Source organism: Sus scrofa, chromosome 13 (assembly GCF_000003025.6).
Source record: "Sus scrofa isolate TJ Tabasco breed Duroc chromosome 13, Sscrofa11.1, whole genome shotgun sequence".
Classification (NCBI taxonomy): Eukaryota; Metazoa; Chordata; class Mammalia; order Artiodactyla; family Suidae; genus Sus; species Sus scrofa.
This window is the reverse complement of record NC_010455.5, coordinates 97004974-97021443: the sequence shown is the minus strand read 5'-3', so window position 1 is coordinate 97021443 and position 16470 is coordinate 97004974. Positions and strand designations below refer to the sequence as shown.

General features: G+C 41.6%; 1 protein-coding gene across 10 annotated transcripts in view; it reads left to right on the top strand.

Annotated features, from left to right (window-relative positions):
• VEPH1 (ventricular zone expressed PH domain containing 1) overlaps positions 1-16470 on the top strand; it is a 379885-nt gene that overhangs the window by 344763 nt on the left and 18652 nt on the right. The window lies entirely within an intron of this gene.

Sequence of the window (16470 nt, the reverse complement as noted above, 5' to 3'; positions counted from 1 at the left end):
TCCATATGCTGTGGGCACAGCCAAAAACAAAAAACAAAAAACAAACAGAGAGAGACAGCCATTTTTTTTGGAGGGGGGGGGTTGCATAGAGACACCAAGGACAGCAAGTGATGCTTTCTAGCTCTCTTTGTAGATTTCACAAGGTGCCCTATTAGATTTAAAGCCTATGGTGCTAAATTCAATTTTTCCACTAGATGGCCCTAATACATATGAGTTCATTTAACCAGTGCAACATTTAATCCCATGATAAAATAATAGTATGGCATATTTAGTTGTATTTATTTTTTAAGAAGTTCTCCTCTAAGGGAAAAACCATGTAGTGATCATCTACAAAGTTGAATAATGAAGTATTAATTACCTAAAATATGGAGAATTGGACATATGCTTTTAATCTCCTCTTTCAACCCCTCCCCAAAAAAGAAAATGAAAGTAAATTTATAAATTCATAGGGAAATAAAGAATAAGAAAGATTAAAAGCAGCAGACCAAATCACATCTTTATGAAGCTGGCAACCCAATGGCTGAGTGTGACTAACCTATGAAAAAGCTGAAACCAAGCACCAGCAGAGGGAGGAGCAGTGATTAGCATGCCTATCCCATCCCTACTTCAACCAAGAGACTACAGTGGATATTGCAGTGAGGCTGGGTCATGAAAGGCAGTACAACAGTGACCTTATGCACTAGAACACTCGAACTTAGTGGCCTGAGCTGCCAGGTAAAAGTCTATCCTGAGAACATTTTTAGCTATAAGGAAGCCAAGCCACAGAAAGATGAGTGTAGTCATTCCTATCAGCAGTCCCAGGCTCTGAGGCAGCCCCAGCCTACATTAGGGTAAAGCAATAATATTCTATTGGAACACCTCCACATCCAAGCTGATAGCTGCCGTGATCCAGAATCCTCTCTGAGGTGAAATCAGAGGAGGTGTTTGGAGAGAGGGAGAGGCTAGATTTGAGAAAAACCCTCAAAGGTGTCTGATTGTTTTTGGCAAGGTGTCTGATTGTTTTTGGCGGGGCAAGGAGGATGATCATGCCAAAAAGGAGAGAGGGAAAGAGGACAAAAAAATTAAAGGTTTCAGTAAGAGACAAGTTAAACTTGAGATGCTTGCAGGGTAATAAGTTGGGATGTCCAGAAGCCATCAGAAGAAGAAATCTAGAACTCAGGAGAGTAGTAAGACTGGAGAGAGAGATTTTGGTGTCATTATACAGATATGCGGAAGCTGAGGCAGGTGAGTGGGTGAAAGTTCCCAGGAAGAACACACAGAGTGGCCTTCTAAGTCTTGGGTCCCAAAGCCGATGTAATAGCAGCTCACCTGGCAATGTCCAGTCTGTGCCACCTACTAAAATGGGGGAAGCCATGCTGAGCCATGTTGGATCCTAAGGCAAAAGGAAAAATTGTAACAATGATCCTGTCTACAGTGTTGAATAGTGTGTCCCAAAAATACATGTCCATCAGAATCTCAGAATGTGACCTGATTTGGAAATAGAGTCTTTGCAGATAAAATTAGGTTAAGATGAGATGAGATCATACTGGATTAGGGTGAGCCCTAAAGCCAATGATGGGTGTCCTTATAAAAAGAGGAAAGACACAGAGACACACAGAAAAGAAGGCTATGTGAAGGAGTTCCCATTGTGGCTCAGCAGTAACGAACCCAATTAGTATCCATGAGGACTTGGGTTCGATTCCTGGCCTCGATCAGTGGGTTAAGGATTTGGCGCTTCCAAGGGCTGTTGGTGTAGGTCACAGCCGTGGCTTGGATCCCACTTTGCTGTGGCTGTGGCTGTGGTGTAGGCTGGCAGCTGCAGCACCCTTTCGACCCCTAGCCTGGGATTTTCCATATGCTGCAAATGTGGCCCTTAAAAAAAAAAAAAAAAGAATACAATCATTATTTTTGTATTTTAAGGCTACAAAATATAAAATTAACCATCAACAATGCTTCTGCTTTTTTTGTGCATAAAACACAGTGTATAATAAAGATAATAAAATCCTATAAATATATAAAATGTTCATTGGAATAAGAAAATTTTGTGTTTTCACCATCCTGAGATCCAGGTTATCAACTTTGTGGTAAGGTGTAAGATATGCATGTTAAAGAATTACCACCCTGGAATGTAAAATTGTTGAAAAAAAAAAAAAGTAAAACAGTGCTTCTGTGAATTGTAGACTTCAAAATATACATATAGCATTACACGGACATTATGAGAAAAATTTATCATTTTTTCTGTTTTCACTATTCAGCAGCCAGATGTCATTGAAATGAATGTCTTTTTCCTTTTCTCCCAGCTTTATTGAGATATAATTGGCATATAACATTGCACAATATGCTGATTTGATATACATATATATTTCTAAATGTTTACCACAATAATAGTAGTTAACACATAGTTCACCTTATGTAGTTACCATTTTGTTGTTGTTGTTATGTTGAGAACTTTTAAGGTCTACTCTCTTATTGGGAAAACTGGATAACCACATGCTAAAGAATGCAATTTGGCACTTATACCGCTCACAAAAATTAACTCAAAATGGAAAAAAAAAAAAAACTTAAACATAAGACCTGAAACCATAAAACTCTTAGAAGAAAGCATAGCTGAAAACCTCCTTGACTTTAGTCTTGGCAGCAATTTCCTGGATATGACACCAAAAGCCCAAGCAACAAAAGGAAAAATCCAAAAGTGGGACTACATCCAATTTAAAAGGTTTGCTCAGCAAAAGAAGCAACCAACAAAATGAAAAACCAACCTACAGACCTGGAAGAAAATACTTGCAAATCATATCTAATAAGGAGTTCATTTCGAAAATATATGAACTCATACAACTTAGGAAAAAAAAAAAAACCTGATTAAAAAGGTGGAAGAGGAACTGAATAGAGTTTTCTGAAGATGACATATAGATGGTCAAAAAGCACATGAAAAAGTGTTCCACACCACTAATTATCAGAGACATGCAAATCAAAGCCGCCAAGTCATCACCTCACTCCCACTACAATGGCTATCCTCAAAAAGACAAGAGATAACAAATTGTCAAGGATGCAAAGAAAAGGAAATCCTTTCTCACTGTTGGTGGGGATACAAATTGGTGCAGCCACTGTGGAAAACAGTATGGGGGTTCCTCAAAAAATTAAAAATAGGACTACCATATGATTCAGCAGTCCCACTTCTGGATATATACTCGAACTGAAATCAGGATCTCATGGAGTTATCTCACACTTCTGTTCATTGTTTCACTATTCACAATAACCAAGATCTGGAAACAATCTAAGCATCCATCAATGGATGAATGGATAAAGAAAACGTGGTATATATGTAATGGAACTCTATTCAGACTTGAGAAAGAAGAAAATTCTGCTGTTTGAGAAAAATTGGATGAAACTTTAGGGCATTATGCTAAGTGAATTAAGTCAGGCAGAGGAAGACAAGTACTGTATGCTCTCACTTATATGTGGAATCTAAAAAAGCCAGTAGAGTCACCAGGGGCCAGAGGGGGGAGGGGGAAGGGGGGCGCAGAATAGGAAAGTACTGGTCAAAAGGTACCAACTTCCAGTTATAAGATTAACAAGTTCTGGGGATGTAATATACAGCATGGTGATTATAACTAATAATACTGCATTGTATATTTGATTGTTGCTCAGAGAGTTCTTTTACTTTTTTTTAGGGCTGCACCTGTGGCATATTCCCAAGCTAAGGGTTGAATCGGAGCTGCAGCTACTGGCCTATACCACAGCCACAGCAACATGGGATACAAGTCGTGTCTGTGACCTATGCCACAGCTCATGGCAATGCCAGATCCTTAACCCACTGATTGAGGTCAGGGATCGAACCCACATCCTCATGGATACCAGTTGGGTTAATAGCCCACTGAGCCACAAGAGGAACTCCCAAGAGAAGAGATCTTAAATGTTCTCGTCACAAAAAAGAAATGGTGGGAGTTCCCATTATGGTTCAGTGGGTTTAGAATCCAGCTAGTATCCATGAGGATGCAGGTTCAATCCCTGGCCTCACTCAGTGTGCTAAGGATCCGGGGTTGCCGCAAGCCGTTGTACAGGTCCCAGACAAGGCTCGGATCCTGTGGTGCTGTGGCTGTGGTGTAGGCCAGCAGCTGCAGCTCCTATTCAACTCCTAGCCTGGAAACTTCTATATGCTGTGGGTGGGCCCTAAAAGGAAAAAAAAAAAAGAAAAGGCAATTATGTAACAGGATGGAGGTGTTAGCTAACTATGGTGGTAACAGTTTCACAATATGCAGATATATCAAATCAGCACATTATACACATTAAACACATACAAGCTTGTCCATTATTTCTCAAAGCTGGGGGGAAATATCTATGCTGTAAATAACTTTGAAGTATACAATGTTGTTAACCGTAGTCACCAGGCTGTGCCTTACATCCCCAGAATGTATACCTCTTATAACTGTAGTTTGTACCCCATGACTAAAATCTCTTCATTTCCTCCACCCTCCAGCCCCTGGTAACCACAATTCTACTGTCTAATTCTGAGTTTGACTTTTTAAGATTTCACATGTAAGCAAGATCATACAGTATTTGTCTTTCTGTGTTTGACTTATTCCACTTGGCATAATGCCCTCAAGGTTCCAATTATTTTTAAATTATGGAATACAAAGCAGTGCATTTTTTTTTCACAAGGGAAACTAAAGCATAAACTAAACTTCAGGAGTATCTTCAAATGTTTTAGCCAAATGCAAAATATGTTTCCAACTAATTTCTGCAAGTTATTGTTAATCATGCAGAGTAAGACAGACACCAAAGAGAGAACTTGGTAATAAGAGAGCATATTTCATTTGGCAATTATATATTTTAGTGAATTCTATTACTCATTTTAAATTAGATACTAGTTCCTTATTACTAGACATGTTCACCCAGAGACTACAGAATTGGAAACACTAGCAAAGGCTCTGCTTCTTATAATATTAGGCAAGGGACTCTCTGCTTTGGCTTCCCCAAGTGTAGAACAAGGATAACAATATCCACTGGCAGAACTGGGCACAGGGGCCACCACATTGAGAAGCCTACAGGGTGGCATGTAGTCTGGAATCACTGGTATATTATTTTATATTCACACAGAGAGAACGCCTGTGATTGTGTCTTCTGGGGCCGCAAAAAAAGCAGGTTTATTCCATAAAAGACACACATCATCTGAGACAATACATCACAGAGGCATGTGCAGATATTGACTGGAAGTGATGTGTTTTTTGAGTTTTATAGAACTTACAGTTATGATGATATCAAGTTGAGTTTTGTATCATTTAGAGCATCTGTTTATATAGACTGTTTTCCCACCTGTTTCTGATTCTAAAAAGCTCACCACACACTTCTTCCTCTCTCCTGTCTCTCCTGCTCTTTACTTCAGTATTCTCTCCCTCTCTCTCTCTCATGGTCATACACACTCCTACTTTCACTGAACATATATGGAAAGAAGTAGAAGACTTTAGAAGAAGAAATTTTATATCTAACTATACACAAATTTACCTCTCTCCCCCAAAAAAGCCCTTAAAATAAGAGCATAAACTTTATAAAAATTCTTCTACTTCCTTTTATGGTCATTTAAAGGAGAGGCATTTAAAGGAGGAAGGAAAGGCTGGCTTAAGGACCTAAATAACAGAGGAAGTTTAAGAAATAGAGAAAGCAAAGGGGGAATGGGGAGAGACTAAGAGAACTCAGGAAGAAAACCAAAATCATGGAAAGTGGGAAAAGACAAGGGAAGGAGGAAGGCCAGAAAAGAGGCAGTAAGGAGTTCCTGTCATGGCTCAGCAGTGAGAGAACTTGACTAGCATCCATGAGGATGTGGGTTCCATCCCTGGCCTCGCTCAGTAGGTTAAAGATCTGGCATTGCCATGAGCTGTGGTGTAGGTCGAAGATGCAGCTCAGATCCCTAGTTGCTGTGGCTCTGGCGTAGGCCTGCGGCCACAGCTCCAATTCAACCTCTAGCCTGGGAACCTCCATATGCTGTGGGTGCAGCCCTAAAGAAAGACAGAAAAAAAAAAAAGAAAGAAAGAAAGAAAAAAGAAAAAGAAAGGAAGGAAGAAAGAAAAGAGACAATAAAAGCTCAGGTCCAGAAGGTTCTAAAAACAACCTTGGAGTTCCCTGGTGGCTGAGAGGATTAAGGATGCTGCAGTTGTCCCTGCTGTGGCCCTGGTTACTGCTGTGCCACGAGTTAGATCCCTGGCTCAGGAACTTTCACATCCTGCAGATGCAGCCAAAAAAGACAGACAACTTTAGTCAATATGGCCAGAGTATTGGCATGAAGAAAGCAGTGGCCTGGATTCCACCCATTTTGGGGGAATCACAGATATCTTTGGGTCTACCTCACAGCCTGGAAAAGGCAGACAAAATCTTTGCCCCTTATGAAATCCTTTTTATTTCGGATACAACTTTTTGTGTTGGCTTTAAGTAGTTTACAAAATGATGAAGCTTAAACAATTTAAGCTCTTCAAGTGCTTTTTCACACCCAGCCTTTCAAGATGGCACCCCTGGATCATTCAAAGGAAAACTAAATTAAAATTACATTAATCTCATCAAATCAGACTAGGTACTGCTTATCCCTGCCTCCAGAAGAAGGTTGTCATTTTATGAATGTCACTATCCCACTTTACACACTAAGGGAACACAACAAAACCTTCAAATAAACCCAAATAGCAACACATTTTTCAGTTCCCTTTTAATATAACTCTCAGCTCTCGGAAGGAGATCAATTAAGGTGAGGGGGTCATTTTCACCCTTATTAGGAAACAGGAACAGTTTGAAGGCTTAGTTTGAAGTCTTAATTTGAAGTTTTAGGAAATTACAAAAGAGCATTCCTTTGTAAAATTGGTTCAAGCCAGGGGAGGAGCAGGAAACCTCCCTTTCCAACCGGGTCCCCACCCAGCATCAGATTAAGATTAATGGAGAATTCTGGTGCTGACGTCACAAGGAGCCGGCGCCACTGGTGGGGGGAGGGGTCAGAAGGCGGAGGGAGGGGAGGCGATGACGCGACTGCGCAGGAGCAGAGGGCCGGCGGACGGAGAAGGCCAAAGAGGTAGATCCGGCAGCTGGCGGAGGGAGCCGCTCGACCGCGGCCAAGAGAGGGCAGTGAGCACTGCGCGTGCGCGGGGGTGTGGCTTTAGGTTTGCAGTCTTTCCGGCTCGAGAGCGTTTCTTCCCGTACGCCCTCGCCGCCTGGCAAACTCAGGCCTTCCTAGAAATGACGAAGTGGTCGCGCTCCTCCTTCTCCACCATTGCGAAATCATTGCGCCCCCGGAGTCTACCGCAGCCCTGCTGGACCTTGCACGTGTTCAGTGGCAGAGCTGAACGCAGTTGTTTCGAGTCCAAGCACGGTCAGGCTTGGCAGGGTCAGTGGGGCCTGAGGTGGAGTCGCGGGTACAGTCAGGGCACTTGACTCACGGGTGTGGACAAATGAATAACGCCGAGTTGAAAGGGGAGAAGAACTTTCAAGCTGACCACCATCTGGGTTCACTTTGTCACGGTAGAGCCCTCCAGGGAACGTGCCTCTAGATCTAATACGGCCCTTTAGCTGGTGTAGCTGCTGGAGTCTTTCGGTAAAAATTGTAAATGCGGTAATAATTACCTGTCTAATTAAATTAACTTCCCCGAGTCAAGCAGAATATGAGGTTCCTTATTGAGAACCGCGAGCAAAGGGCAAGTGATATGTGGCCTTCACGTTTAAAAACGGATCCTGGGAGTTCCCTGGTGGACTGGTTGCTAAGGATCCCACATAGTCACTACTGTGCCGGGATTTAGAAGAAAGCACACAATTCGCCAGAACAGTGCCTAAAACAGCCCACCTCTAGATCCAGCTTTTAAGTTGGCAGCCCTGATAGTCCTGCTGGGACTGAATGAGTAAATATAAACTAGTGATTAAATGTATGTATAAAACTATTTCCTTTATGTTTCTATTCTGAAAATTAGGTATATACTAAACAAAACGACAAAACAGTAACCTAGTGGATATCTCCCACTGATCCATGCTTTCCACTGAATTGCTTTTGAGATTCCAGTGATATGTATGAAAATACATTGTAAAGCAATTGTGTGTCAACTGTAAGTAGTTGCTCTCACGTTGTAGGATTTGGATACCTCTGAATTGTTTCCTGATTTGTGACTAGAAAGATCTGTCCTCTCCTGGTTTCAAGGTGTGGCAGATGAGCAATATCCGGTTCTATAATGTGTGTATGCATGTGTCACTGTCACTATGAGGAAATATTTACCTGAGACAAAACTATACTCCAGCTCCAGTGATTTTAATGTCACAATGTACATAATTTTTTTTTTTTTTTTTTTTTGTCTTTTTGTCGTTGTTGCTATTTCTTGGGCCGCTCCCGCGGCATATGGAGGTTCCCAGGCTAGGGGTTGAATTGGAGCTGTAGCCACCGGCCTACGCCAGAGCCACAGCAACGCAGGATCCGAGCCGCGTCTGCAACCTACACCACAGCTCACGGCAACGCCGGATCGTTAACCCACTGAGCAAGGACAGGGACGGAACCCGCAACCTCATGGTTCCTAGTCGGATTCGGTAACCACTGCGCCACGACGGGAACTCCATAATGTACATAATTTAAATCAATCCAAATAGCAGTTCCTCTAAAACCCCTGGTGGTGGGCCCAGAGGAAGATTGTTCTTTCAGTTACATAGTAAGGTGAATTGTTTTTATTGTTACATTTATATGTTACATTGGTCCAGGAAGAAACAGCATTACACAATAGAGCCTTTGGTTGCTGTCATGGAAAGAACACTGGATTGGACATCAGAAAAACTGGGGTTCTAATCCCACCACTGTCTATTGAGCTGTTTTTCTTCTTTGAAACAATGTAAGACCTGTTACTAAGAGTGCTGTTTATTGGAGCTCCCACTGTGGTGCACGGGATCAGCAGCTGGGACATGGGTTGGATCCCCGGCCTGGCATGGTAGGTTAAGGATCCTGTGTTGCCAAAGCTTCGGCTTAGTTTGCAGCTGTGGCTTGGATCTGATTTCTGGCTGAGAGCTCCATATGCCAGGTGGAGCTCTCTTTTGTCTTTTTAGGACCACACCTTCAGCATATGGAGGTTCCCAGGCCAGGGGGTCTAATCGGAGCTGTAGCCACCCGCCTACTCCACAGCCACAGCAATGGCAGATCAGAACCACATCTGTGACCAACACCACAGCTCACAGCAACACTGGATCCTTAACCCCCTGAGCAAGGCCAGGGATTAAACCCTCAACCTCATGGTTCCTAGTCAGATTCATTAACCACTGAGCCACGGCAGGAACTCCAAAAAAGACTGCTATTTATTGCCAAAATTATTCCATAGATTACTTATCACAGAGGTGTCAAAGGTACCTTTACAGTGGATAAATCTGGTGGGTACCCCCTTAACCATATCAAAATTAACCAAAAATTGGACAATAATTGGGGATAATGTGTCCCTTGCTGTGAAGCTTAGAGAATGAGTCAACATTATCAATGAACTATTTCTGGGAAAATATTTAACCTGAATCTAATTATAATCTAATCACTGACAACTGAAATTAAGGTCATTCTACAAAACATGTGACCTGAAATCATGAAAAATATCATAAAAGATGAAAACCCTAGGGAATTGTTCTAAATAAAAAAGACGTGACAACTACATGCAGGGAATTTGATGTGAGGTTCATTTTTATTTTATAATGTTCAAAATAACTAATACGTTCCTTAGATTCCCAGAAGCTTCCTTCTGTTCCCACTGAGAAAACTAAATATGTAGGGAACTTAAGAAAAGCTGATTCTTATTATTCCTAAAAGTTTCTTCAGTGAAAGACTGTTTGTGTTGAATATTTATTGGAAATAGAAAACACTACTAAATGAGGTCAGCTATTTCATTGCTCAAAATAAAATAATAACTCTCAATCCTTAAAAGGAAAATGGAATCATTTTTTTTTAAATGTCATTTTCAGGGACTTGTTGGGTCCTTTCTAATTTTAACTGCTTGGGCCCAGTTACAGGGAAACAAAGAAAAACAAAAATGAAGCTACTAGAAAAGCTTGAAGAAATAAATATTCTTAATATTGGCTATAAATTTCTGATTTATAACTCTTGATTTCTTGAGGTAATCACTGCATTGCACCCTCCAGAGTTCCTGAGAGCCTCCAGAAATGAGGGCCTGTACCTGAGCCCTTCACATTCAAGCCCCTGCAGCCTCACAGTTCCAAGTGTATACACACACTATACTCTAGCACACTAGAATATTCTTCCTTCAATTAAGGTAGGCTTAAGATTAAATGAATAAAAAAGGGAATATGCACATAACTGAAAATCCCTGGGGTAGAATACAGGATATGGCTACAAGAAGGTGTGTACGTATGAAGTCTTGGTTTGGGTTTCTATTTCTGGTCTCTGCTCTCTTCTCTGTGGCTCCATTCTCAAGTTGGTTCTGTTTGGTAGCTCTGGGCTCACATCTCTCTCTCAGCAGTCCCAATGAGAACAAACACTTCTCTCCCCTCCCCTGACCAGGGTTACAGCCAAAGTCCTGATCTTGGCTGCTGTCCTGGACCAAGCTCTGGGAGGAAATGATGGGGGAAGGGCGGGGGTGGATGGGAGATGCTGGGGAAGAGGTCAGTTCCACCCAAACCACCTACACAGAGAATGGAGAAGTTGTGGGTCCCCAAGGGAAAACAAAAGAAGGGAAACTGGTTGCTGGGCAGGCTAAAATAACAAATGTCCACTCTATTTCTGAACACACTAAGCAGTCTCATACTGCTCTGTCCTGGCTCCTGTTTTTCTCTACCCAAAATGCTGTTCCTTGGAGTTCCTCTCGTGGCGCAGTGGAAACAAATCTGACCAGTATCCATAAGGATACAGGTTTGATCCCTGGCCTCACTCAGTGGGTTAAAGGATCCAGTGTTGCTGTGAGCTGGACTGGGACAGCGGATCCAGCATTGTAGGTCACACATGAGGGCTCGGATCCCATGTTGCTGTGGCTGTGGTGTAGGCCAGCAGCTATAGCTCTGACTCAACCACAAGCCTGGGAACCTCCATGTGCCGCGGGTGCTGCCCTATAAAGACAATAAATAGAATAAAATGCTCTTCCACACTTATCCTTCTAACATGCCTATGTAGCCTTTAAAACCCAGATGATATATCCTGTCCTTTTTGCCACCTTTGTCCATAAAATTACCCCATCCTCAAAACCATTTCTGTACCTCATACCTATTTCTGTTATTACCAGACTAAATTGAATTTTTTTCAAAACAATTGCAGTTATGCAAGTAATACATATTCACTATTAAAAATATAAAGAGTAATACACTCAAAGAGTGACACATGAACTTGGGCACCGAACTACAAACTGTTTGTTATGGGTCTTCAACAAGTCAGAAATTGAGTGTGAGTATCTAGACATTGCTATGGCAGTTGGGCAGAATAACTTATGTCTGTTGAATCTAATAATAAACAATTCAGGCTTCCTTTTCTTTTTTTTTTTTTTTATGACTGTACCCAAGTCATATGGAAGTTACCAAGCCAGGGGTTGAATCTGAGCCACAGCTATGGCAATGCCAGATCCCCCAGGCCACTGCACTGGGCAGAACCACACCCATGCCACCTGAATCTCTGTAGTAGGATTCTTAACCCACTGTGCTATAGCAGGAATTCCTAGGCTTGCATTTTAATTTCATCTTACTAGTAATTCATTATATATATATATATATATTTATATATACATGTAGTTAACTACATATAAAAGGAATCACATTATACATATTGGGCTGGAACTTCCTTTTGTTCACTTAATACATTTTTTTTTTTTTTTTTGGCTTTTTAGGTACACACCAGCAGCATATGGAAGTTCCTAGGGTAGGGATCAATTGGAGCTGCAGCTGCCAGCCTACACCACAACCATAGCAAGGCCAGATCCAAGCTGCGTCTGTGACCTACACCACAGCTCATGGCAATGCCGGATCCTTAATCCATGGAGCGAGGCCAGGGATCGAACCCACAATCCTCATGGATACTAGTTTCATTCTTTAGCACTGAGCCACAATGTGAACTCCTAATAATTTATCTCAGAGATCCAATTTTTTTTTAAAAAGTATTAGTCAAAAGTATCACATTTGGAGTTCCCATCATGGCTCAGCAGTAATGAAACTGACTAGTATCCATGAGGATTCAGGTTCAATCCCTGGCCTCTCTTAGTGGGCTAAGGATCCAGCATTTCTGTGAGCTGTGTTTGGTGTAGGTTGCAGACACATCTGGGATCTGGCAATGCTATGGCTGTGGCGTAGGCTGACAGCTGCAGCTCCTATTCAACCCCTAGCCTGGGAACTTTCATATGCTGCAGGTGCGGCCATAAAAAAAAAAAGACAACAACAACAAAAAAAGTATCACATTTGTATGTCTGTGTATCATCTACAAATTCCTTGAAGGCAGAATCTGTCTTATTAATCACCATATCCCCAGTGCCTGGAATAGTGCTGTTATTTAGTTGTTAATAAATAATAAGGATTTAAAAATGAAAGAATGGTTATTCCTGCTATGGCACCGTGGGTTAAGGATCCAGCAGCATTGCTATGCCAAAGCTGTGGTGTAGGTCAAAGCTGGGGACCAGATTTGATCCCTGGCCCAAACTATCTATTCACAGCTGGCAGATGAAAAGTCCCTGAGGCCAGAACAACAGGCCTCAACCATTGGCCAACGTCAGGTAAATAATTTTTTTTTAATATATAATCATTTCACCTGACGACAATGTTCTATGCTAAGTGTTATTTGTATCACTTTGTTGGTGAGAATGCTGAACTTAAATAACTGCCTGAATAATTTATGCAAATTAATTTGCCTAAAGTTGCATGGCTATTGAGTGACAGAATTTTGCCCCCCAGTAAACTCCAGAGCCTTCCAGTACTCTCAATCATTGGGTTCCAGTTCCTCCCTGCAAGATTTTTAAAAGAGATAAAATCATCTAATATGTTTTAAAGCCCTGCCACTCCGTATAGGTCTCAGATCAGCAGTATCAGCATCACTTGGGAGTTTTTGTTTGTTTGTTTGTTTTAGGAAAGGAGGCACTCAGGCTCCACCCAGGTAATCTGTATGTATCTTAAAGCATTTCTTTTTTTTTTTTTTTTTTTTTTTTTGTCTTTTCTAGGGCCACACCCATGGCATATGGAGGTTCCCAAGCTAGGGGTCCAATCAGAGCTGTAGCTGCTGGCCCACACCACAGCCACGGCAACTCTGGATCCCCAACCCACTGGGCAAGGCCAGGAATCGAACCCACAACCTCATGGTTGTGGATCCGATTAACCACTGAGCTACAACGGGAACTCCTCTATGTCCTAATATTCTTTAAGAAATGCTTTAAGGAGTTCCAATTGTGGCTCAGTGGTTGATGGATCTGACTAGGAACCATGAGATTGTGGGTTCGATCCCTGGCCTTGCTCAGTGGGTTGAGGATCCCGTGTTGCCGTGAGCTGTGGTATAGGTCGCAGACGTGGCTCAGATCCCATGTTGCTGTGGCTCTGGCATAGGCCAGGCAGCTACAGCTCCGATTCGACCCCTAGCCTGGGAACCTCCATATGCCATGGGAGTAGCCCAAGAAATGGCAAAAAAAAAAAAAAAAAACAACCCCCCAAAAAAATTAGGACACGGAAAATCTCACTGTGTTGGTTTCCTATAACTGCTGTTAAAAATTACAATAAATGTGTTGGCTTAAAGCAATGCAAATTTATATTATTTTACAGTTCTATAACCCAGAAGTCCTAAATCAGTTTCACTGGGCCCAAATCCAGGTGTTTGGCAAGACTATACTCCCTTGATATGGTCTCTGGAGGGCATGACAACAAGTTGTCCTTATTCTTTTTTTTTTTTTGTCTCCTTGCCATTTCTTGGGCCGCTTCACATAACTATTCATATAGTTACATGATTATTTTTCATTTAGTCCTGTGGAAGTTATGTGACAATACATTCTGCTCAGATTGCTGTCGTCATTAGAAATAGCCATTCTAGGAGTTCCTGTCATGGCTCAGTGGTCAACTAATCCGACTAGGAGCCATGAGGTTGCAGGTTCAATCCCTGGCCTTGCTCAGTGGGTTAAGGATCCGGCGTTGCCGTGAGCTGTGATGTAGGTCGAGGTAGTGTTGTCATATTTCTGCTCTAAACAGAAACTTTACTAGCAACTTCTTAAGCTTATAAGTTCTCCCTGATGACCATTAACCACAATGACTTATCCCTTCTCTGACTGTTCTTTGCACTTACTGGTCACCTTAACATTTGTCTTTGTGTGAACCCTTTCCTTTTTGCTTTGTTTTTTGTTTTGCTTTTTAGGTAAACATGTGTGGCATATGGAAATTCCCAGACTAAGGGTCAAATAAGAGCTGCAGCTGCCAGCCTATGCCACAGCCACAGCCACATGAGATCTGAGCCAAGTCTTCAAACTACGCTACAGCTTGAGGCCGTGCTGAATCCTTAACCCGCTGAGCAGGGCCAGGGATCGAAACTGTGTCCTCATGGATACTAGTCAGCTTCATTACTGCTAAGCCATGGTGGGAAATCCATCCTTTTTTAAGAGGGTACTTCCTTCTAGGTGGAGACTTAACATTTCATTTGCCCTTAGTCTAAATTAGTGTTGTGCAATGAAACTCAGTCTACTTATGGTTAACTAGTTGCTGAAGAAATCAATGAAATTTTTACCAATTGTAATTTTAGGATTAAAGAACTTGAAAGTTTAAATAATAATGAGAAGTATGCCTCCTTGAGAGTCTGCATAGACTAATGAAATGAAAACTAATTTAAAAATCAGGAATAGTGGCCCCAGGGAGGCCACAGATAATTGCATTTGTCTCTTCAATCATCCATCATCCAAAGTCTGCAGGTCTTAATAAGTAAAAATGCAACTTCAGTTATCATTAATTTCCTTTTAGAAATGAGTGCACTCAGGGTCTACTAGCAGCACTTCTGTTGAAAAAGAATATACAATATGTATTACAGATTTATCATTCCTTTTTTTCTTTGAGTGACAACTCAATCATTTACTTTCCTAATAGAACAGTCTCACTTGCCTAACTCATTGCTACTAAAGCTTTTATACAATTAAAACATATGCTTTACCCTTTCCAATTCTAGGTCCCTTATAACTCAATAGTTGTTAGTCTTTTGACTTTTTTTGTTTGTTTTTCTTTTTATGAACACACCTGTGGCATATGGAAGTTACCAGGCCAGGAATCGAATCAGAGCTGCAGCTGAGGCCTATGCCACAGCAACACCAGATCTGAGCAGCATCTGCAATGTATGCCCCAGCTTGCAGCAAGACCAGATCCTTAACCCACTGAGCCACAATGGGAACTCCATCTTTCCACATTTTAATGTTGATACTTTGGAAGTAGGTACATGGAAAAACAAATTTTTTTTCAATATAACTCAGAAATAACCATGATTTTCTTGGAACTTGACTATTAAAAGAAGAGTAAAAAAATTTTTTTTTACATCCCAGTCCTTTCTATACCACAGCTGTGGCAACACTGGATCCTTTAACCCACTCACTATGCCAGACCAGGGATCAAACCCTCATGCTGGTGCTGCAGAGATGCCATCAATCCCATTGAGCCACAGTGGGAATACCTGTCATGAATTTTTTTTTTAAACAAGTTAAAATTAATTTTTTTTCTCTTTAGGGCCACACCTGTGGCATATGGAAGTTCTGGGGCTAGGGGTTGAATTGGACAGCTGCTGGTCTATACCACAGCCACAGCCACACTGGATCCATGGTCTATACCTACACCACAGCTTGCAGTAGTGCCAGATCCTTAATACACTGAGCAGGGCCAGGGACCAAACCTGCATCCTCTGGATACTATCTTGGGTTCTTAATGAGCCAATGGGAATGCCCAAGAAGTCAAAATTTAAAACACCGTCATAGTTTGATGCGTTAATGCTAAGCGTATAAAATGTTGGCCCATCTCCTCTACCACTTTTGTTGAGGCTGAAAAGAAGAACAGTGAATATAATCATATCTATTGGATATAATCTGGGGTACAGACAGAAAGTTGTAGAATAGTCTCAGTGGTTCTGTGCTTCTGGAAATGATTGCCAAACACAGGAGGTGGGAAACAGTGGTCTATAGGGAAAAGATATCAAGAGTAGAGCAAGTACTCCTCCTTCTCCCAGAACTTCTCACTTCAATTCTTGTTAACTTTCTTCAATTAATCAAGGACCTAGAGATTAAAAAAATATATTATAAAATATATCAAGACATCACCAAGACAGTTTTTTGGTGAGGCATGGTGGGAGACTCTAAATATTAGAAAAATGTTCCATTAAGAAATAGTCTTGGGAGTTCCTGTTGTGGCGCAGCGGAAACAAATCCAACTAGGACCCATGAGATTGCAGGTTCAAACCCTGGCCTTGCTTAGTGGGTTAAGGATCCAGCATTGCTGTCATCTATGGTGTAGGTCACAGACATGGCTCGTATCTGATCTTGCTGTGGCTGTGGCTGTGGCCAGCAGTTGTAGCTCTGATTC